This window comes from Heterodontus francisci, chromosome 2 (genome assembly GCF_036365525.1).
Source record: "Heterodontus francisci isolate sHetFra1 chromosome 2, sHetFra1.hap1, whole genome shotgun sequence".
In the NCBI taxonomy this organism is placed as follows: domain Eukaryota; kingdom Metazoa; phylum Chordata; class Chondrichthyes; order Heterodontiformes; family Heterodontidae; genus Heterodontus; species Heterodontus francisci.
Genome location: NC_090372.1, coordinates 67,861,597 through 67,885,442, shown reverse-complemented (window position 1 = coordinate 67,885,442; position 23,846 = coordinate 67,861,597). Strand labels below are relative to the sequence as shown.

Genomic DNA, 23,846 nt, shown 5'->3' with positions numbered 1-23,846 from the left:
TGGGAAAGCGGGGATTGATAATCCTGTTATTGCATCTGATCCAGAAGTTGATGATGTAAGGAGGCATAGAAAAGATAAGCCAGCAAAACCAAAGTCACAAAAACCAAACAAAAAGGGACAGAAACCTACATTACCGTCAAGAAGAAACTGGGACAGCAATTACTTTGGGTGCCTCGTGAAGATGTGGTTACTCCTGATCGCCTGGTACCATATTTTATTGAAAGATGTGTGGAGTATATCGAATCTACAGGTTTGAACACTGACTGCCACTTTAAAATTATGGGCCTAGTTAAAACAGTGTGTGATCATGCTTGGTGTTTCTGCGGTGCAAAGACTTCAAACGTTAAATCGATGAATGCAGTGGGCAGGTGCATAATTATGAAGTTAGGATGGACCCAAGATCAGCCAGTAGAATCATTATCTGGAAACTCTCAGGGTTAACAGACAAGTCGAATTCCTTTCCCTATATGGCAAATCATAAGAGTGCATAGAGCTTACAGTGCAACATTTTTATTAATGTTTACGGATCAAGTCTGTCATGCAGTCAAGTCAGAATTTTGTAGTCATTTACCCTCCATCCCTATTCTCTCTCCCCACAGCTCCCTTCCAATCGGTTACCCCTGCCCACACCTCCTCCTTGGTCTGAGCATTCCTTCCCCTTTTAGTACTCCACCACTCTGCTCCAATTGGATTCAGTGTACTGCTGTCACTAGTTACAACAGTGCAGCAGCTTCCTCCAGGCTCCAACTATGCTGCAGAATCCTTGGATTCTTTCTCTGCCAAGACCAAAGCTCAACGAACCTCTTACTATGCTCCATTAGCCCCCATTTCCCAGTCCAACCTTGCTCTCCACACATATTAGGTGAAGTACAATGAGGACATTGTGAGAGCATCAAAAATAGATAAAGCACATAAAAAGTAAGTTATGTCAATAATCATTTGCTCGCAATCAGCACTCTATTTTCTTGGTTAGTACAGTCTGCAATATTTAAAATCTGTGGTCTAATTGTTGCCACTTAGTTCTTTAGTTAGCATCAACTATTAAGAGCAGAAAGTGCTCATCGTTAATATCTCTATAGAAAGAAAAACAAATCGGAAACAAGAAAGGGTTGCGGGATTACTTAATTGCCGGTACAGATTCTTTGAAACTTAATCCTCCTCATAAAATATAAATAGCTGTTTTTCAAGGAAACCGTACCAAGGCAGACAGTATCTCAGCAATACACTTGAACTAGAGAGCATCTGGAATTGGGGCAAAATTAGGTGAGGGGGGGGGGGGGGGGTTGGGTGTGTGTGTGTGGGGTGTGCGCGTGTGTGTGGGGTGTGCGCGTGTGTGTGGGGTGTGCGCGTGTGTGTGGGGTGTGCGCGTGTGTGTGGGGTGTGCGCGTGCGTGTGGGGCGTGTGTGTGGGGCGTGGGGTGCGGGCGTGCGCGTGGGGGGGGCGTGTGTGCGCGTGGGGGGGGGCGTGTGTGCGCGTGGGGGGGGGCGTGTGTGCGCGTGGGGGGGGCGTGTGTGCGCGTGGGGGGGGCGTGTGTGCGCGTGGGGGGGGGCGTGTGTGCGCGTGGGGGGGCGTGTGCGCGCACGTGGGGGGGGCGTGTGCGCGCACGTGGGGGGGGCGTGTGCGCGCGCGGGGGGGGGGCGTGTGCGCGCGCGGGGGGGGGGGGCGTGTGCGCGCGTGGGGGGGGCGTGTGTGTGTGGGGGGGGGGCGTGTGCGCGCGCGGGCCGGGAGGGGCGGCGTGTGTACGCACGTGCGCGGGGCGAGGTGTGCGCAGGGGGGGGGGGGGGGGGGGGCGTGTGCGTGTGCGTGTGCGTGCGCGCTGGCGTGTGTGTTGGTGTTGGTGTGTGTTGCTGTGGTAGTCAGGTACTTCCCAGATCTTGAACATTTCTTGAAATGTACTACTTCTATCGGTGTGCAGAGGTCACGTGACTCAGGTGGGTTGTTCAACGTATGCATCTTTTCCTTGAAAGGTAGTAATTTCCACTTGAATGGGGAGGTTGAACTTCTTTCAAAAAAAATTCTACCAATGTTAAGCACCTCTGCCTAGGGCACCCATTTTGAATTACTGCAAGAATTTTTCCATCTAGCCAACATTGTTTGAAAGAGCATGTGCCTGGCTCCAAGCTACAGCTGGAACTTCTAGGCAGACTGCTTACCTACATAATTTTGATAAGTGACAACTTCTGCTAAGCACATTCAATAATAAAATGCAGTTAGAGTGTTCCCTGTAAATTCCTTACCCAATGCGTCCAATTGTTTTAACTCTTTTTCAAGAGAGCGGTGACAGAAGGCATTGAGAACAGGCCTTGTGCATGCCCACTGCTAGGAAGAACCTGTGAGTGAAGCAAATGTTTGGCAGTGGAACTAACTGGCAGCCATAGGAGGTCAAGTCAGTATCTATTGCCTAAGCTTGCATACATGTCTAATCAGGTGGTTGAGGCACCAAAGTGTAGCTGCCTGCAGAATTATATCCACAATGGTTTCTCACCTGCAAGAGTGGAGAGGCATGGTAAGCAGAAATGACCAGCATATGGTAATATAGAAGTCCAGTGAACAAAATGTTGAAAATACTTAACTGAAGCTAAAAAGCCATAGACAAACAAAACTGCGAAAGAATGAATCAATATTGTGAAAGCAACATAATTGAGCTGCGGACTATTGTGGGCTGAAGACAAGTTTCTGCCAACGGAAGATGTAGCTAATTTGGGCATTACGCAAGGGAAGAGGAAAGGTCATGATACAATGGGACATCAAAGTGCTTGAGGTACATTTTACCTTTCAGATAAGGTTTGTTGGCTTAGGGACCGCTCCAACGCTTCCATAGTTACATCGGTCACGGAAAAATATATAGTGCTCTGAGAATTAGCCTGAAGTGTCAATACCAGAGTCTAAATTTACAAAAAGTAATAGTTTTACATACAGCGACCACACACGTCAAACAAGTGCAAAGATGAAAAATATAACGAGTTGGGACTCCACATTGTTTTAAATTGAAGCAAAGATTCGGAGCATCACATCAATAGGAGTTTCTCCTAGTATCCTCGGCATTTAAATTTTGCCAAAAATAATTGTAAATTATTACAACTATTTTTCCTAGCCTATGTATACTACAACACCTCTTGACAGAATTAAGCCAGTCTCATACAACTACAGATTTGACATGCTATTTATGCTGTACAGGAGACCCTAGTCAATTGGCTATCTTCAAAATAACACACGAACGAGGGAACCATTGATATGTTAAGTACACAATGCAGAATATGCATGCCTGGGGAATAAATGGACTGTGTTCTGCACAACTGCTGCCCTATTGCCTTGAGATTGATATCCAAGGTTTAAAGTTGTGCTCCTGGTGTACATTTCTTTTACAGCTAGTTATCAATGTCTGGTGTAATACTGTACCCTCCAAGTTGGTGCTTTGCTTTTTAGCTTCCATGAAAAATTCAGAGAGTACGGAGAAGTGGACGAGAAGATTGTAGTGATGCAGTGAAGCAAGTCTGTAGTAAGTGCACGAAAGCAAAGGTTCTATAACTTCCCATCATGCTCTCCCCTGCTCTAGCCCTGAAGTCGCATTTTTCTCGAGTTTCGCTCCTATCCCTCCTCATGCCCTCTCTCAGCTCATCTTATTCGAGACCCACCTCCTCCGTTCTCTCTCTTCAGGTGTTGTCCCCCCCTCCTTTAAATCTGTTGTCCTCACCCGCTCAAAATAAACAACTCTTGTCCTATGTGACTGTGACAAAACTAACCTCTCTCTCCTTCTCCGCCTGTGTGCAGCCTTTGACAAGATTGACCACACCATACTCCAACGCCTCTCCACTGTCATCTAGCTGGATGGGACTGCTCTCACCTGGTTCCATTCTTATCTCCTAATTGTAGTCAGAGAATCACCTGTAATGGTTTCTCTTCCTGCTCCCGCACCCTTACCTTTGGTGTCTCCCAAGGATATATCCTCAACCCCCTCCTATTTCTCATCTAAATGCTGTCCCTCGGCGACAGCGTCCGAAACTACAGCACTAGTTTGCACACTTATGCTGATGCTCACTTCTCTCGACTCCTGCACTGTTGCTAAATAATCAGACTGCTTACACAACATCCAGTACTGGATGAGCAGTAATTTCCTCCAATTAAATAATCGGGAAGACTGAAGCCATTGTTTTTGATACTCACTACAAAACTCTGTTCCCTAGCTTTTTTTCCTCATTTGTTCATGGAATATGAGCATCATTGCCAAGGCCAGCATTTATTGCCCATCCTTAATTGCCCTGGAGAGGGTGGTGATGAGCGGCCTTCTTCAACCGCTGCAGTCCTTGGAATGTAGGACAACCAACAGCGCTGTTCGGAAGGAAGTTCCAGGATCTTGACTCAGCGACAGAACGATGATATAGTCTCAAGTCAGGATGGTGCGTGGCTTGAAGGGGAACGCAGGTGGTGGCGTTCCCAGTCATCTCCTGCCCTTGTCCTTCTAGGTGGTAGAGGTCACGTGTTTGGAAGGTACTGTTGAAGGAGCCTTGGTGAGTTGTTTCAGTCCATCTTGTCGATGGCACACGCTGCTGCCACTGTGCGTCAGTGGTGGAGGGAGTGAATGTTGAAGGTAGTTGTTCAATCAAGCAGGCTGCTTTGTCCTGGATGGTGTAGAGTTGAGTGCTGTTGGAGTTGCACCCAAAAGGTCAAGTGGAGAGTATTCCATAACACTCCCGACTTGTGCCTTGTAGATGATGTAGAGGCACTGAGGAGGCAGGAAGTGAGTTACTCACTGCAGAATTCCCAGCCTCTGATATGCTTTTGCAGCCACAGTATTTATGTTGTTGGTCCAGTTCAGTTTCAGGTCAATGGTAACCCCCAGTATGTTGATAGTGGGCGATTCAGCAATGGTAATGCCATTGAACATCAGGGGGAGATGGTTAGATTCTCTCTTGTTGGAGATGGTCATTGCCTGACACTTGCGTGGAGCTAATGTTACTTGTCACTTACAAGCCCAAGTTTGGATGCTATCCAGGTCATCTGGATGCGGGTTGCTTCAGTATCTGAGTCGTCGTGAATGGTGAACATTGTGTAATCAGCAACGAACATCCCCACTTCTGACCTTATGACTGCAGGAAGGTCATTGATGAAGCAGCTGAAGATGGTTGGGCATTGGACACTACCCTGATTAATTCCTGCCGTGATGTCCTGGGCCTGAGATGATTGACCTCCAACAACCACAACCATCTTCCTTGGTGCTTGGTATGACAACCAGTGGAGAGTTTTCCCTGATTCTCATTGACTCCAGTTGCGCTAGGGCTCCTTGATGCCATACTCTGTCAAATGCTGCCTTGATGTCAAGGGCAGTCACTCATCTCACCTCCGGAGTTCAGGTCTTTTGTCCATGTTTGGACCGTGGCTGTAATGAGGTTAGGAGCTGAGTGGCCCTGGAGGAACTCAAACTGAGCGTCAGTGAGCAGGTTATTGCTTAGCAAGTGCCGCTTGATAGCACTGTCAATGACCCCTTCCATCACTTTGCTGATGATTGTGAATAGACTAAGGGGGCGGTAATTGGCCGGGTTGTATTTGTCCTGTTTTTTGCGGACGGGACATACCTGGGCAATTTGTTGTAGCTGTACCAACCCCATCCCTCTCCCCGGCAACACACTGGCTTAATCTCAATCTGTTTGCAACCTTGATGTCACATTTGATACAGAGATGCGCTTCCGAGCTCATACTCGTACCATCAATAAGACAGCATATTTTCAGAGCTGTGACTTTGCCCTTGTCTCAGCTTAACTGCTGCTGAAACCCTCATTCATGCTTTTGTTACCTCTATACTTAAGTATTCAAACACTCTAACTGATCTCCCACATTCTATTTTCTGTAAACTTGAGGTCATCGAAAACTCTGCTGCCCATGTCTTAACTCACACCAAATCCCGTTCCCCTATCACCCCTGCACTCGCTGACGTAGTCAAGCAATTTCTTAATTTTAAGATTCTCATCCTTATTTTCAAATCCCTCCATGGCCTCATCCCTCGATATGTCTGTAATATCCTTCACCCCCACAATCCTCAGATGTCTGCGCTCCTCTAATTCTGTCCTCTTGTGCATCCCTGATTTTAATTGCTCCACCATTGGTGGCTGTGCCTTCAGTTGCTTAGGCCCCAACCTCTGGCATACTCTCCTTACACCTCTTAGCCTCCCTTAAGACACTCCTTAAAACCTACTTCTTTGACCAAGCCTTTGGTCATCTGACCCACTATCTTCTTTTATGGTTTGGTGTCACACTTTGTTTTATAATGCTCCTGTGAAGTGCCTTAGGACATTTTATTATGTTAAAGCTGCTGTATAAATAAATTGTTGTTGCTTTTTGTGCTGTTCTCAACAAAATGTCTGGAAACACCTAGAAAGTCCGAGAAAAGGTTTTAAGGGGTCCACCAAATCTTCTGACTGTCTCTAAAATAATTTCACATTGACTACATATTACTTTATTATTTGATGATCACCAGGGGTATTGCTGTCAATGTTGCGGTTCCCCAGAACAGATTATCTTTCTGTGGGCAGACTCAGGCTTAAAAGACTAACATCACCACCCCGCACTCCCCCATCCTGTCAAGGACGAAGGTCTCAAAAATTTTAGTGTGCGGATATTTTTTTTTTTTTTTTTAAAGTGCGTGTATAGGCATTCTGATGCTTGGGTGGGTGAATGATGCGATGTCGCTGGTCCAGCCACACCTTTGCCTTTCAGCATCCTGTGACGCTGAAAGACAGATTTCAGACAGCAGTGAATGTCACTTTTGTAACTGGCTTATTAAATAAAATAATCAACTCCTGAATGTGTCAGAGCGATGCAAAGGGAATCGCTAAGCGTCTTACTCAGATGCCATAATGATTATTTTTGTGTGCGCTTTTGCAACACATTTCATTTTAATCCTACACGCTAGCTTACTGCCCATGAAATTATTTTCCAGTCAGCCTGTGTAATGTGGTCGAGGGTTGCTCGGCTTTAAATAGGACTGCTATGTCAGGGGTATTGATTTTGTGGGGACAGCTTGACAGACATAGAAGTGTGATCTGTTTAATGTCTCACTGGAATGCAGCCAAAGCAAAAATACATTTCATCTGAAATAATGGCATCACATTTCTTGACATCATGGGTAGCGATTCCTGGATAAATAAGCAACAGGTTGAAAACATTAACCTATAACTTTACACCACCTTAAATGCTCAATCCTATTTTTACATTGTCTCGTTTAGTTCACAATTATTAACACTTAACATTAAAATGTTCAGTTTGACTGGTTTGGTGTTTCAGCAAGTTTTCAGCCACAAGAAGCAGAATCCCAATTTATCATGGACAGACTACTGTAAAGTTTCAGGATTTAAAATGTTTATTGAATTGGGAAAGATGATTTAATAGTTACCGACCAATTGAAAGTTGCAGATTACTAACGCACATAAAGCACCGGATTTAACTCAACACCGTATTACATTTACAAAAACAAGAGAATATGTGAGACACTAGTTGTTTGTTTGCCGTATTTTCAGTAAATAATCATTCAGATTCCTGCCAAACACGGGAACACAATCTTTTGCTTTTAACAGACTTCGAAGAAAAAATAGTTAATTTTGGGAATTAGGAAAAAAAAGCATCAATGTGGTTTCAATCATTCACTGGATGTGGGCTGGTGAGGCCAGCATTTATTGCCTACCCACAATTGCCAGAGAACGTGGTGGCGAGTTGCCTTCTAGAACTACTGCAGCGCACGTGGATTAGTTTTTCATAATGGTTTGATACAACCGAGTGGTTTGCTAGACCATTTCAGAGGCAAGAGTCATCAGCGGCACAGTGGCGCAGTGGTTAGCACCGCAGCCTCACAGCTCCAGGGACCCGGGTTCGATTCTGGGTACTGCCTGTGCGGAGTTTGCAAGTTCTCCCTGTGTCCGCGTGGGTTTCCTCCGGGTGCTCCAGTTTCCTCCCACATGCCAAAGACTTGCAGGTTGATAGGTTAATTGGCCATTATAAATTGCCCCAGTATAGGTAGGTGGTAGGGAAATATATAGGGACAGGTGGGGATGTGATAGGAATATGGGATTAGTGTAGGATTAGTATAAATGGGTGGTTGATGGTCGGCACAGACTCGGTGGGCCGAAGGGCCTGTTTCAGTGCTGTATCTCTAAACTAAACTAAACTAAACAGCATTGCTGTGTCTCTGGAGTCACATATAGGCCAGGCTGGGTAAGAACAGCAGACCCCCTTCCCTAAAAGGACATGAGGTGAACCAGACAAGTTTAGAACGACATGGCCATCATTACTTTTTTTTTACATTTTCATGGGATGTGAGCATCACTGGCAAGGCTAGCATTTGTTGCTCATCCCCAATTATCCTCGAGAAGGTGATGGTGAGCCGCTGCAGTCCATCTGGTGTAGGTATACCGCAGTGCTGTTAGGAAGAGTGTTCCAGGCTTTTGATCCAACGACAGAGAAGCAACGATGATATAGTTCCACGTCAGGATGATTTGTGACTTGGAGGGGAACTTGCAGGGGGTGGTATTTCCATGCATCTGCTATCCTTGTCCGTCTAGGTGGTAGACGTTGCATGTTTGAAAGGTGCTGTTGAAGGAGCCTTGGTGAATTGCTGCAGTGCATCTTGTAGATGGTACACACTACTGCCACTGTGCAGTGGTGAAGTGAGTGAATGTTGAAGATGGTGGATAGGGTGCCAATCAAGCAGGCTGCTTTGTCCTGGATGGTGTCGAGCTTCTTGAATGTTGTTGGAGCTGCACCCATCCAGGCAAGTGGAGAGTATCGAATCACACTCCTGACTTGTGCCTTGTTGATAGAGGACAGGCTCTGGGAAGTCAGGAGGTGAGTTCCTCGCCACAGAATTCCCAGCCTCTGACCTGCTCTTCTATTTATGTGGCTGGTCCAGTTAAGTTGCTGTTCAATGGTAACCCCAGGATGTTGATAGTGGGGGATTCAGTGATGGTAATGCTGTTGAACTTCAGGACACTTCATGTGTCTTGGGCGACCATGTATGTAGGACGTGTCTCCAGCTGCCTCAGCTCGAGCTCAGGGTTTCCAAGCTTGAGGGGCAGCTGAAATCACTGCAGAGGGTCAGAGAGCAGGAGAGTTTCCTGGATTGTACTTTCCATGAGGTGGTCACCCCCACAGACAGTAGGAGTTCAGGATAATAGCTGGGTGGCCATCCAGAAGAGTAGGAAGAGGCAGCGTGCAGGAGTCTTCAGGGTGTGTGTCACTCTCAAACTGGTATTCAGCTTTGGAGACTGCTGGGAGCGACGACATCTTAAAGGAGTGCAGTCCAGTCCAGACCATGGCTCCCATAGGCAAGGGACTGTACAGGAGAAGCAGCAAAGTGCAGAAATGCAGTTATGATCGGTGACTCCATAGTCAGGAAGAGAGAGACATTTCTGTAACCATTATCATGAGTCCCGTATGAGGTGTTGCCTCCCTGGTGCTGGGGTAAAGGACATCAGAGAGAGATTGTGCAGGATATGCTGCAGGGGAGAGCGAGTGAGCCAGGAGTTGTGCTAAACGTTAGATCATAGAGTTATACAGTACAGAAACAGGCCCTTCAGCCCATCGTGTCTGTGCCGGCCATCAAGCACCTAACAACTCTAATCCCATTTTCCAGCACTTGGCCGTAGCCTTATAAGTTATGGCGTTTCAAGTGCTCATCTAAATACTTCTTAAATGTTGTGATGGTTCCTGCCTCTACCACCACTTCAGGCAGTGTGTTCCAGATTCCAACCAACCTGTGGGTGAAAACATTTTTCTTCAAATCCCCTCTAAACCTCCTGTCCCTTACCTTAAAGCTATGGCCCCTGTTATTGACCCCTCCACTAAGGGAAAAAGTTTCTTCCTATCTACCGTATCAAAGCCCCTCTTAATTTTGTATACCTCAATCAGGTCCCCCCTCAGCTGTCTCTGCTCTAAGGAAAACAACTCCAGCCTTTTCAGTCTCTCTTCATAGAAGAAATGCTCCAGCCCAGGCAACATCCTGGTGAATCTCCTCTGCACCCTCTCCAGTGCAATCACATCCTTCCTATAATGTGAGCAGAACTGTACACAGTACTCCAGCAGTGGCCTAACTAGCATCTTATACAGCTCAAACATAACCTTCCTGCTCTTATTTTCTATGCCTTGGCTAATAAAGGCAAGTATCCCATATACCTTCCTAACCACCTTATCTATCTGTGCTGCTGCCTTCAGTGATCAATGGACAAGTACACCAAGGTCCCGCTGACCCTCTGTACTTCCAAGGGTCCTACCATCCATTGTATATTCCCTTGCCTTGTTAGCCCTCCCAAAATGCATCATCTCACACTTCTCTGGATTAAATTCCATTTGCTACTGCTCCGCCCATCTATATCGTCCTGTAATCTAAGGCTTTCCTCCTCACTATTTACGATACCACCAATTTTTGGGTCATCTGCGACCTTACTGATCATACCTCCTATATTCACGTCTAAATCATGAATTATGTTGGATATAGCAAGGGCAGGTATTGAGGTCCTATGGTTAGATTTTCAGGAGCTAAGGAGGAAGTTCAAGAGTAGGACCTCAAGGATAGTTTTCTCTGGATTACTCCCAGTGCCACGTGCTAGCGAGAGTAGAAACAGGAAGAATGGCAGGATCAATGCAGTGACCTGAAGCATGGTGCAGGAGGGAGGGCTTCAGATTTTTGGGGCATTGGGACCAGTTCTGGGGCAGGAGGCACCTATTCAAAAGGGACAGGGACCAACGTCCTCATGGGGAGGTTCACTCGTGTGGTTGGGGAGAGTTTAAACTAAATTGGCAAGGGGATAGGCACCAGCATATAGAAGTAGAAAAGAGGAATAAGGGACCTAAGGCAAGAGTGTTAAACAGTGCTAGAGTAGGGAGTAGTTCTGTATTAGGTGGAAGCAGACCAAGAAGGACGACGAGAAATGCAAAGACAGGGTTACAATGCATGCATGTCAAAAGCACAAGGTGTGATGAATAAGGTTGGTAAGCGACAAGCACAAATAGCAGTGTGGGAATATGATGTAGTGGCAATAACGGAAATGTGGCTTAAAAATGGTGAGGACTGGGCGCTTAATTTACTAGGATATAAAATGTTCAGAAAAGATAGAGAAGGAAAAATGGAGGTTGGGTGACAGTACTGATTAGGGAAGACATTGCAGTGTTGCAAAGGGAGGATGTCCTTGAAGGGGCAAGGACAGAATCCATTTGGTTAGAGTTGAGAAGCAGAACGGGTATGATCTCGTTATTAGGGGTATTCTATAGGCCTCCAAATGGAGAGAGGCAGAAGAGCAAATCTGCACGGAAATCACACCGACGTGCAACAACTATAGAGTGGTGGTATTGGGGGACTTTAGTTACCCAAATATCGATTGGGATAATTCTGGAGTAAATGGAAAGGAGGGGGAGGAATTTCTGAAATGTGTTCAGGAGAACTTCCATCATCAGTATGTTCTCAGCCCAACTAGAAAAGGAGGCATTGCTGGATCTAGTGCTAGGAAATGAGGTGGACTAAGTGTCTGTCAGGGAGCACTTGGGTCAGAGTGACCATCATATCATAAGGTTTGGACTTGTAATGCAGAAAAGCTAGGAACAAAATAATGTAGAACAACTAAATTGGAAGAGGGCTAATTTTAATGTAATGAGAAGGGATCAAGCCAGGGTAGAATGGAACCAGAGACTGACAGGAAGAGCTGTATCAGAACAATGGGTTATCTTTAAGGAAGAGATGTTTCAGGTTCAGGCTAGGCACATTCCAACAAGGGTGAAACGTAAGGGAACCAATAACAGGGCTCCTTGGGTGACGAAGGAGATAGAGATTATGATTAAACAAAAAAAGTGTATGATGCATGTCAGGTGAACCCTTCAAGCGAGAACCAGGAATATACAATAAGTTGAGAGGGAAGGTGAAGAGGAAAACTGGACTAGCAGAGAGAGAAAAGGAGAATATAACGGCAGTCAATATAAAAGGGAACCCAAAAATCTTTTCCCAGCAAATAGTAAGCGGGGAGTAAGGAGGAGGAGTCGGGCCCATTAGGCACAAAGAGGGTAATATATGCTTAGAGGCGCAGGGCAAGACTAATATAGTGAATACTGATACAAAGTACTCATTAAGGAAGTAGAATCTGACAAAATATCAGTAGAGGCAGAGAGTAGAGGCAATAGATAGGGTAAAAATTGAGAGGGCGGTGGGGGAGGTCCTGCTCCTATTTCCTATGTACTAAAAAGAGTGGCAATGCTTCGGGTAGATAAGTCATCTAGTCTGGATGGCTTGCATTCCAAGTTGCTAAAGGAAGTAGGGAGGGAGATAGTGGAGGGGCTTGCCATAATCTTCCATTCTTCCCTGGATACCGGGGATCTGCCAGAGGATTGGAGAGTAGCAAATGTGACAGCCTCATTCAAGAAAAGGTGAAAGATAGTCCTAGCAAATACAGACCAGTTAACATCAGTGGTGGGTAAGGTTTTAGAAACAATAGTCAGGGGGGGGGGGGGGGGGGGGGGGGGGGGAGACACTTGGAGTTAATTAAGGATATCCAGCACAGACTTGTAAAAGGCAGATCATGCTCAACTAACCTAACTGAAATTTTTTGATGAAGTAACAGAAGTGTTTGATGAAGGGAATGTGCTGACTATATATGGATTTTAAGAAAATGTTTGATAAGTTAACACATAAAAGGCTGATTAACAAAATTGAGGTTCATGGAATAGGCGGGTCAGTGGCCAATTGGATAAAATAAATTGGCTTAAGGACAGAAAACAGTAATTCATAGTAAATGATTGTTTTTCAGACTGCAGGATGGTAGACAGTGGTGTTCCCCAAGGGTCAGTGCTGGTACCACTGCTTTTTTTGCTATATATAAATGAGTTGGATCTTGGAATAGAGTAGAATCTCAATTTGTCAATGATACCAAACTTGGAGGTGTGGCAAACAGTGATGATATGAACCGCCTGCAACAGGACACATTTAGGCGAGCAGAATGGGAAGACAGGTGGCAGATGGAATTTAATACTGACAAGTGTAAGGTGAAACATTTTGGCAGAAGCAATAGGGAGAGGCAATATATGCTTAGTGGCACAGTTCTAAAGAGTGTGCACGAACAGAGGGACTTGGGGGGTGCATTTGCAGCAATCTTTGAAGGAGGCAGGACATATTGAGACAGTGGTTAGTAAGCATTTGTGATCTTGGGCTTCATAAACAGAGGTATTGAGTAAGAAACCAGGGAAGTTATGCTGAACCTTTATTAAAGCTCTGGTTAGGCCCCAACTGGAGTACTGCTTTCAGTTCTGGTCACTACACTTCAGGAAGGATGCGAGGGTCCTTGAGAGGGTGCAGACGAGATTTACCAGAATGATTCCAGGGATGGAGGATTTTAGTTACACGGTTAGGTTGAAAAAATTGGGGTTCTTCTCCTTATAACAAGAGATTGAGGAGAGATTGAATAGAAATGTACAAGATTTTGACAAGCTTAGTTAAGTTAGATAAGGAAAAACTGTTCCATTAACTAATGATACAAGGACTAGGGAACACAGATAGAAAGCTTTGGGCAAAAATGCAGGGGGAATATGAGGAAGAATTTTTTATTTTTAAAAACAGCGGGCGGTAATGACCTAGAACTCACTGCCCACAAGGGCGGTGGAAACAGAAACAATAACTTCAAAAGGGAAATTGGATGGCCACTTGAAGGAAATAGACTTGTAGGGCTACGGGGATCAAGTGAGGGAGTGGGACTGATTGAATAGCTCCTTGGAGAGCTGCCATGGACTCGATGGGCCGAATGGCTTCCTTCTGTACTGTAAATGATGATCAAGGGGAGATGGTTAGATTGTCTCTTGTTGGAGATGGATCATTGCCTGGCACTTGATGTGGCACAAATGTTACTTGCTATTTATCACCCCAAGCCTGAACATTGTCTAGGTCTTGCTGCAAGTATGCATGGACTGTTTCAGTATCTGAAGAATCACAAATGGTAGTGAACAATGTACAATCAATGCACATCCCCACTTCCGGCCTTATGGTGGAGAGGTGGTCATTGGTGAAGCAGCTGAAGATGGTTGGGCCTAGGACACTATCCTGAGGAACTCCTGCAGTGATGTCCTGGGACTGAGATGATCGACCTCCAACAACCACAACCATCTTCCTTTGTGACAAGTATAACTCTAACCAGTGGAGAGTTTTTCCCGATTCCCATTGACTCCAGTTTTGCTAGGGTTCCTTGATGCCAGACTCGGTCAAATGCTGCCTTGATGTCAAGGGCAGTTACTCTCACCTACTCTCCATGTTTGGACCATCGGAACGTAGGAGCAGGAGTAGGCCATTTAGCCTGTCGAGCCTGCTCTGCTATTCAATTAGATCATGACTGATCATCTACCTCAACACCACTTTGGCTGTAATGAGGTCTGGAGCCCGATACTAGCTTTTTATTCCAGATTTATTTATTTAACTGAATTTAAATTCCCCAACTGCCATGGGTGGGATTTGAACTCATGTCTCCAGATTATTAGTCCAAATCTCTGGATTTTTAGCCCAGTAACATAACCATCTGAGTTACCATACCCTAATTTATATGGTTAAATGACTGTGCTACAGATCACTTAATCCTCCCCAATGTGTACATTCTGATCTTAATGTGTCAAAATTCAAATATTTACATAAATGATATACCATTTGGAAACAAAATCTAAAAATAAAGATAGTTGTTGTGATCTAATGGTGCTGGAGATTTTAGTGCCTGGCAAGGGTAATGTTCCAGTAATTGCACCAAATAATGCTAATATTCTGGTGGTTTCACAGTGTCACACATTTCTTTATTGAGCTATCTGGTGGGCCAGTTTGGGGTTTCTGTGCATTTGACCAAAATCATCTCCCCACTCTTATGAATAGATTCATGATATTGTTACATGAAGTACTGAGTGAGTCCTTCTGGGTGAGCTGTCTGTCGGATGATCGTATTTGTACTCAAAACTGTACGAAAGTGATGGATAACCTTTCATAGAATCAGAGCACAGCAGGAGGCCAATCAGCCCATTGTGTCTGTGACAGCTGTTTAAGTGCAGAGCTCATTTTATACATGAAAAAAAAAGATACTTATATTGCATAAAAAGGGACCGTGGCATTTCGAACATGGAAATGGGCCTCAAAAGGAAAAAGGTAAAGAACCGCTGCACTAGAGGACAGAAAATCACCAAAGCCAATGCTGACAGATATGAGGAACTTAGTACAGAGTAGGATTTCAGCAGTCTCTGGATAAGTTGAAGATAAATGTAGGTTGCAGTTTAGGGGCTGGCAGTGAGAACTTCACTAATTCGCAAATGTATGTGTCAAAGATTTAACTTTAGGATTAACACTTCAGAATATCTAGCTTATATTTGCATCCAGGCATAGGCTCTAAGACCTACTGCACTGATGAGGATTGCAGCAAAGGACTTGCATTGAAATAGCACAAGCAGACCATCATTAAACAAATTTAAGAAAGAGTGTGTTTGGGGTCTTGTTAACACAATTCATTTAAAAAAGTCACTGCGCACATCTTCGGGTTCAAATACTAAGATGGATGGATAAAACCTTCAGCAATAAAAATCAATGTAGGCACTCTCAAACTTGGCATGAGTAACCTAAATTCAACTACAATTAGTTATAATTCAACTTCAGAATATCCACAAAATAGCTGATCTAATAAAAGGTGAAAGCTAAAATACTCTATGGGATACTCTTAAGGTTGGAGTTTGAGAAATATCTGGAGTCGAGTTAGCTTGAACTTGAATCCAACACAAGTTATATTTCAATTCAACAATACCAAAGGTTGCCTGCAATAAAAAGGAAGTTGCAACAATGCTCCGTCTAAGCTGTACTGTTGTGCAGCAATCTAATAGTCACTGTGCAGGCAGTGCACAAGTTGATTCTTTTAAGTTACCAGGCGTGCGCAGCTGCACAAAAAGATTTAAAGGGGCCGCATGTTTAAGTTGCCTGTGCAATCTAAAAAAAGTGTACATTGGCAACAATAGCATTTTGTTGTGGTATAATAGCTTGATTGATTAATGCAGCACCTGGTGTGGTACAGAGGCACTGTCCATGCAGGGATGTGCTGAATTAAATGGTCAGTGTTAAGAGACCAGCAGAAGTACAATAACAGGTCTCAGTAATGTATAGCACTTGGGTTTTGGGGGAGGGGGGCATGGGGAGACAAAGAGGGTTGAATGCACTGATGGTGGGAGGGGGAATCAGGCCAAGTTCCCATTCTTGACAACTGGAAATGCATGGTGATAACAGGATCAAGCTTTGCTGCAATCTTCATACACCATTGTAGAGAAGTCTGCCTCCACTTGCTGTCTAAAGCATGCATTCAGAAAAAGGTTATTTTGGCAGGAATCAAAAGGCAGCCAGTGCTCTTACACTGGTCAAAACTGGCAGAAAATGAACTGCAGGAACTTCAGAAAGTTAGCTTTAATGCACTGCCTCATTCTTCAATTTATCCCTCCCATCCCCTTTCCTGAAGGTGCTAACTCAATGGGCATAATTTCAGCCTTTGCACAGGAATAACACACACACGTTCAAATCCCACTCCAAAGACTCGAGCACATAATCCAAGCCAAGATGTCAGTGTAGTAATACAGTAAAAGGTGTCATCTTTGGGTGAAATGTTCAATAAAAAGACACTGTCTGCTCTCTGGTGGGCATAAAAGCTTTGGTATTATCTGAAGAGCAGTAGAATGCTCTCTACGTCCTGGCTAAGTTTATCCTTAAACCAACATCACTAAAAACAGATTTCAGCTTGACACACCTTGCTCTGCCCAGACTGGCTGCTGTATCTACTTACAGTACAACAGCGATTACATATCAAAGGTACTTAATTGGGTGTAAAGCGCATTGCAAAATCCTGAGGTCATGAACAGTGCTATTAAACTGTGTGACTCTCTCATAACAGAATATACAGCACAGAAAAAGGCTATTCAGCCCAGCTAGTCCACGCTAGTGTTTATGCTCCACTTGAGCCTCCTCCCATCCTTCCTCATCTAACTGCATCAGCATAACTCTACTCCCTTCTCCCTCCTACAACACAAAAATAAAATACTGCGGGTGCTGAAAATCATTCTGACGAGAGGTCACAGACCCGAAACATTAACTCTGTTTCTCACTCCACAGATGCTGCCTGAGCTGCATTTCTAGCATTTTATGTTTTTCTATCTTCTCCCTCATGTGCTTATCCAGCCTCCCCCTTAAAGGCATCGATACTATTTGCCTTAACTACTTCCTATGGTAGCAAGTTCCTCATTCTCACCATTCTGGGTATAGATGTTACTTCTGAATTTCTTAGTAACTATCTTAAATTGATGGTCTCTAGTTTTGTTCTTCCAAAAGGTGGAAACGGTCTCTATGGCTACTCTATGAAAACCTCTCATGACTTAAAAGGACCCCTCCATCAGTGCCTCTATATCCTTTTTTTTTTTAAAAATATGGCATCCAGAAAAGTACACACTGCATTTATGGCAAGATCGGCAGCAAGCTTCAAAAAATGGCGAAGTGCACGCGCAAGCTGTGCGCCGGACTGTCTGACCGCCCCCAACGACATAGATGGGGCGGGCGGGCACGCCGTCCCCGGCAACAGTGTCTGCGCCACTGCGCAGGCACCATTTTTAAAGGGCTTCCAGCCCTTCAGTTTAATCTTAATTGTTAAAGCTATAGTTGGCATAAAATTAAAGGTAAAAATTTAATAAAAGTTTCAATCCCCTCCCTCACTCAACCCCCCCCCATGACTGAACTATTAACAGCCATCTTCCCCCCCCCCACAACAAAAAACTTAGCTCGAGATCCTGACATTCCCCCTCCCCCGAACTTTATTAACTTTCACTTTCAACCCCTTCCCACCATACCAATCTCAACAGTTTACCCCACTCCTCCCCACCCCTGGAAACATAACTGCTCCCTCCTCCCAACCAGCATTCCGCCTCAGATCTCCAAACAGAGATCCGAAGGCATGCGAGTTACCGCAGTACGGCCGATGCGACGAGGTTAAGTATTTATTCATTTATTGGCATACATCATATTGTAATTATGTTCCCGGCGCTGAGCAGCAGGAACAAGGCCTCATCGCATCAGTAATATGGGGTGGGGCCTTCCCGGCATTGAGGCCCGTGGTGGGCCTCTCCCGGAGGCATTTTCCAGGCCCCCCAGCCATGACCCCTGCGTCGGGGGGGCAGGTAAAATCCAACCCGTGATCTAACCAAGATTCAATACAACTTTGGTTTAACTTCTCTGCTTTACAATTCTATTGCTCTCAAAATAAACCCTAAAGTTTGGTTTCGGTTTTGATGTGGGCTTATGGACCTGCATTGTTACTTTGTGATTTGTGTATTTGTACTCCCAGAGCCCTTTGCTCCTCTACCCCATTTGGATTCTTATTTTCCAAGTAATACATGGCCTGCTTAATTTCCTTGCCAAAATATAATGTCACACCTTATAGATGTTGAAATTCATTTGCCAATTATATATCCATGCTGCATGTTTATTAATGTCTTCTAGTAATTTGTTGCAGTCCCCCTCAGTATTCACTATCCCTCCTAATTTATAGGGGTCAGGAGGGCTTCACTCTTGAGATATTGCTTTGGTTTCGCTTTGGACAGAGTGTTGGAGTGTGAACTGTTTTGAAGGCAGTTGGAGAAAACCAGTCGAGAGAGCAGTCACCATCAGCATCCTCTTCCATTTCTTTGAGAACTTCGTGAGAATCAAATATAAGAAATAGGTGTATTAACACCTAATCTGTACTAATGCTTTGTCTTTCAACACACCTTTAACATATTGTTTGCCTTTGCTGTGTGACCTTTTGGTCAGCTATGTGGCCTGGTCCAATCTAGACCTCCTGTTATCTCTTGCCCCACCCCCACCTCACTTGCTTATAACCTGCGACTTTTCTAATATTTGTCAGTTCCGAAGAAGGGTCACTGACCCGAAACGTTAACTCTGCTTCTCTTTTCACAGATGCTGCCAGACCTGCTGAGTGGTTCCAGCATTTCTTGTTTTTATATAAGAAATGGAGAAACTGATGCTGTATTTCTCCTGAAAAGCCTGCCAGAAACCCCTGATGCCGCATTTCTCCTAGAAAGCCTGCCAAACTGATCCTCAATGTCACCTGAAAAGAACTGCTCTAGAAAGATCCCAGTGATAGCCATCTACGTGTATTTGGGATGCCAAACCAAAAAGTAACAACTGACATCTTTCCATATCTTCTCTTTTTTGTTCAAGAATTAGCAAGTATTTGGCCAAATTATTCTGTTTTGTCTTTTTTTTCCCTCAACAGAGCTCTAAAGAGAAAATTTCTATTTTGCAGTTCACCGGTGTGTGTGTGTGTGTGTGTGTGTGTGTGAAGGGCTAAGGTAAAAGGGAACTTTCATATTTCAATGTGTGTGTTAATGCTTTGCTTTATTAGTGGTTAAGTCTTGTTTTATATTAAACTTATAATTTTCTTGTTAATTAAAAAAACCTGGTTGGTGTATGTTATTCTGGGATAAAGAGTAGAGTCTATGATTGACCGCATCGATAACTGGGTAAACATTTAAATATATGTTGTGATCTGTGGAGAAGTGGAACTAGAAAAGACAGTGCACTCCTCCTGCCTCTGTTGTAACATCAAATGCTCCCTATAAGCTGCACGGTAACCCAAAAACTCCTGCGGACGCCCCTTTAAGTTACTGCGCATGGCCATGCAAAAAAATTTTAAGGGCCCGTGTGCTTAAATGAATCAGCCATGCACTACAAATAAAGAGGGTACGGTGATTACATCTACTGCATTATTCTCGTCTACTTTCTGTTACATTTTCAAAAAAAGGTTGGTCAAGCAAGACTTTCTGAAGTTCAAGACTATTCCTCATTATATTTTTGGTTTCTTGATGGAATCCCTACTAAAAAGGAGAAAAGAAAACTTTTTTTTCCTACTACAGCGATTACACTAACTCGTCTATAGTTCCCTGGACATGTTCTACCTCCCTTCTTAAAATTATAGCTATAACATTAGCTATCCATCAGTGCTCTGGCATGACACCATTTTCCAACAAATTATTAAATATGAGTAATAGTCACTATTTCTACTCTAGATTCTTTTAAAATGCATGGAAGCAATCCATCTGGACCAGGAGTTTTACCCAGAGTTTAATTAATTTATTTAGCATTTCTCCTCTATATTTTAAAGGCAGTTATATTATTTCTCACCTCATCTTCCAATGTCCTGTTCACATGGTTCATTCCCCCCATAAATACTGAAGCAAAATAATAATTTAATATTTCTGCCATTCTGGTATGTATTCTCTTGAGTTTTGAAGAAGGAGAGGTGATCTCACTGAAACCTACAAATACTAAAAAGGGATAGACAGGGTAGAATCAGCTAAGATGTTTTGCCTGGCTGAGGTCTAGAACTAGGGGCACAATTTTATAAAATGAGGGGAAAGCCACTTAGGACCGAGATGAGTAGAAATTTCTTTACTCAGAGGGATGTAAATCTTTGGAATTCTCTACCCCAGAGGGCTGTGGAAGCTCAGTCATTGAATATGTTTAAAGCAGAGACTGACAGATTTCTAAATACCAATGACAAAGGGATATGGGGATAATGTGGGGGAAAAGGCATTGAAGTGGATGATTAGCCATGATGGCAGAGCAGGCTCGATGGGCTGAATGGCTTACTCCTGCTCCTATGTTCCTATGGTATTGCTGCCTGTGATCTTACCCTGACTGTCCCTATTCCCATTCTGACTTTTTCTTATTTATGCACCTATAGAATGTTTTACTATTTTATGTTCCTTGATAATTTCATTTCATAATTCCTTTTGGCTTTCCTAATTTTTTTTTGACATCTCTTAGTCTCTTTGCATTCTCTCTTGCCATGCTCTCCCCTACTGTCCAAGTACTTTGCGTATGTCTCTTTCCTTACTCAAAATTTTCCCTGGTGTCTTTATTCATCCGTGGTGTTATAAGCATTTAGTTTGTTTCTCTCTCAGCAGAATAGCAGGGGCGGCACAGTGGTTAACACCGCAGCCTCACAGCTCCAGCGACCCGGGTTCAGTTCTGGGTACTGCCTGTGTGGAGTTTGCAAGTTCTCCCTGTGACCGCGTGGGTTTCCGCCAGGTGCTCCGGTTTCCTCCCACAGCCAAAGACTTGCAGGTTGATAGGTAAATTGCCCATTGTAAATTGCCCCGAGTGTAGGTAGGTGGTAGGAGAATGGTGGGGATGTGGTAGGGAATATGGGATTAATGTAGGATTAGTATAAAATGGGTGGTCGTTGGCCGAAGGGCCTGTTTCAGTGCTGTATTACTAAACTAAACAATACTATTTTAAAAGGTTTCCCATTGCTGTTCTATCATTCTTTGCCAAACTGTTGTCCAATTTATTCTCCCCAAGTTCGATTCTCAGTCCCTCAAAAATCAGCCTTTTCATCAAGCTATTACTCTGGGTCTTTACCTTTCTCAATTATCTTAAACTGCATAATATTATGGCCACTATTGTCTTATCTGCTCTCATTCATTCCCCAATACTGGATCCAGTAGGAAATCTAACTCAGTTGGGCTTTTTTTTTTTTAAAAAAAAACATACTGGTTAGAAAGGAATTCAGTACACAGTGTAGGAACTCCATTCCTTTATCCCTTTTGCCTACCTCTTCTGGCCCACTAATTTTGGGGCAGTTGAAATCCCCTATGATTATTCTATTTTGTTTTAAACTCATTTCCCCAATTTCATAGAATCACAGAATGGCCTCCTTCTGTGCTGCAACCATGCGGCCCATCAAGCCCATGCCTGCACTCTGCAAGAGCAAGTTGGCTAGTCCCACTCCCCCCTATCTTTCCCTGTAGTCTGAAAATTTTTCCTTCATGTGCTTATCCAATTCACTTTTGAAAGCTACAATTGATTCTGCATCCACCACCCATTCAGGCAGTGCATTCCAAATCCTAACCACTCACTGTGTAAATGTTTTTCCTTATGTTGCCTCTGGCTGTCTGCATTTAAAGTTGATAAATCACCAGGACCGGAGGGGATGCATCCAAGGATACAGCAATAATGAAGGGTGGAAATTGCGGAGGTACTGGCCAGAATCTTCCGATCCTCCTCAAATACGGAGATGCTGCCAGAGGACTGGAGAATTGCAAATATTACACCTTTGTTCAAAAAAGGGTGCAAGGATAATCCCAGCAACTACAGGCCAATTAGTTTAACTTCAGTGGGAAAGCTTTAAGAAATGGTAATCTGGGACAAAATTAACATAGTTACCTGGACAAGTGTGGATTAATTAAGGAAAGCCAGTGTGGGTTTGTTAAAGGTGAATCGGGTTGAACTAACTTGATTGAGTTTTTTGATGCAGTTAAAGAGAGTGTGTTGATTAGGGTTTTTTTTTCTTTGGCCTCCTTATCTCGAGAGACAATGGATAAGCGCCTGGAGGTGGTTAGTGGTTTGTGAAGCAGCGCCTGGCGTGGCTATAAAGGCCAATTCTAGAGTGACAGGCTCTTCCACAGGTGCTGCAGAAAAATTTGTTTGTCGGGGCTGTTACACAGTTGGCTCTCCCCTTGCGCCTCTGTCTTTTTTCCTGCCAACTACCAAGTCTCTTCGACTCGCCACACTTTAGCCCCGCCTTTATGGCTGCCCACCAGCTCTGGCGGACACTGACAACTGACTCCCACGACTTGTGATCAATGTCACAGGATTTCACGTCGCGTTTGCAGACGTCTTTAAAGCGGAGACGTGGCCCTCCTGCCTTGGGCGCTATGGCGTTGGAAGGATGAATGAGAACGGGCAGAGACTGCGTGAGTTGTGTACCTATCATAACCTCTGCATCACCAACTCGTTCTTTCACACTAAACCCTGTCATCAGGTTTCATGGAGGCACCCAAGATCGCGTCGTTGGCACCAGCTAGACCTCATTGTCACAAGGCGAGCCGACTTAAAAAGTGTTCAAATCACACGCAACTTCCACAGTGCGGACTGCGACACCGACCACTCCCTGGTGTGCTCTTGGGCTAACCATCAAGAAGATAGCCCCCCTCAAATCTAAATCAGGGGACATAATCACTGACCAATGCAAACAAATGGATCGCTGGGTTGAGCACTACCGAGAACTGTACTCCAGGGAGAATGTTGTCACTGAGACTGCCCTCAATGCAGCCCAGCCTCTACCAGTCACGGATGAGCTGGACATACAGCCAACAAAATTGGAACTCAGTGATGCCATTGATTCTCTAGCCAGCCCCTGGGAAGGACAGCATTACCCCTGAAATAATCAAGAGTGCCAAGCCTGCTATACTCTCAGCACTACATGAACTGCTATGCCTGTGCTGGGACGAGGGAGCAGTACCCCAGGACATGCGCAATGCCAATATCATCACCCTCTATAAAAACAAAGGTGACCGCGGTGACTGCAACAACTATCGTGGAATCTCCCTGCTCAGCTTAGTGGGGAAAGTCTTTGCTCGAGTCGCTCTAAACAGGCTCCAGAAGCTGGCAGAGCGCGTCTACCCTGAGGCACAATGTGGCTTTCGTGCAGAGAGATCGACCGTTGACATGCTGTTCTCCCTTCGTCAGATACAGGAGAAATGCCGTGAACAACAGATGCCCCTCTACATTGCTTTCATTGATCTCACCAAAGCCTTTGACCTCGTCAGCAGACGTGGTCTCTTCAGACTACTAGAAAAGATCGGATGTCCACCAAAGCTACTAAGTATCATCACCTCATTCCATGACAATATGAAAGGCACAATTCAACATGGTGGCTCCTCATCAGAGCCCTTTCCTATCCTGAGTGGCGTGAAACAGAGCTGTGTTCTCGCACCCACACTTTTTGGGATTTTCTTCTCCCTGCTGCTTTCACATGCGTTCAAGTCCTCTGAAG

At 44.5% G+C, this 23,846-nt stretch overlaps 1 protein-coding gene across 6 annotated transcripts in view; it reads right to left on the bottom strand.

The window, feature by feature from the left end:
- The window catches only part of tent4a (terminal nucleotidyltransferase 4A), a 125,929-nt gene that overhangs the window by 55,411 nt on the left and 46,672 nt on the right, over window positions 1-23,846 (bottom strand). The window lies entirely within an intron of this gene.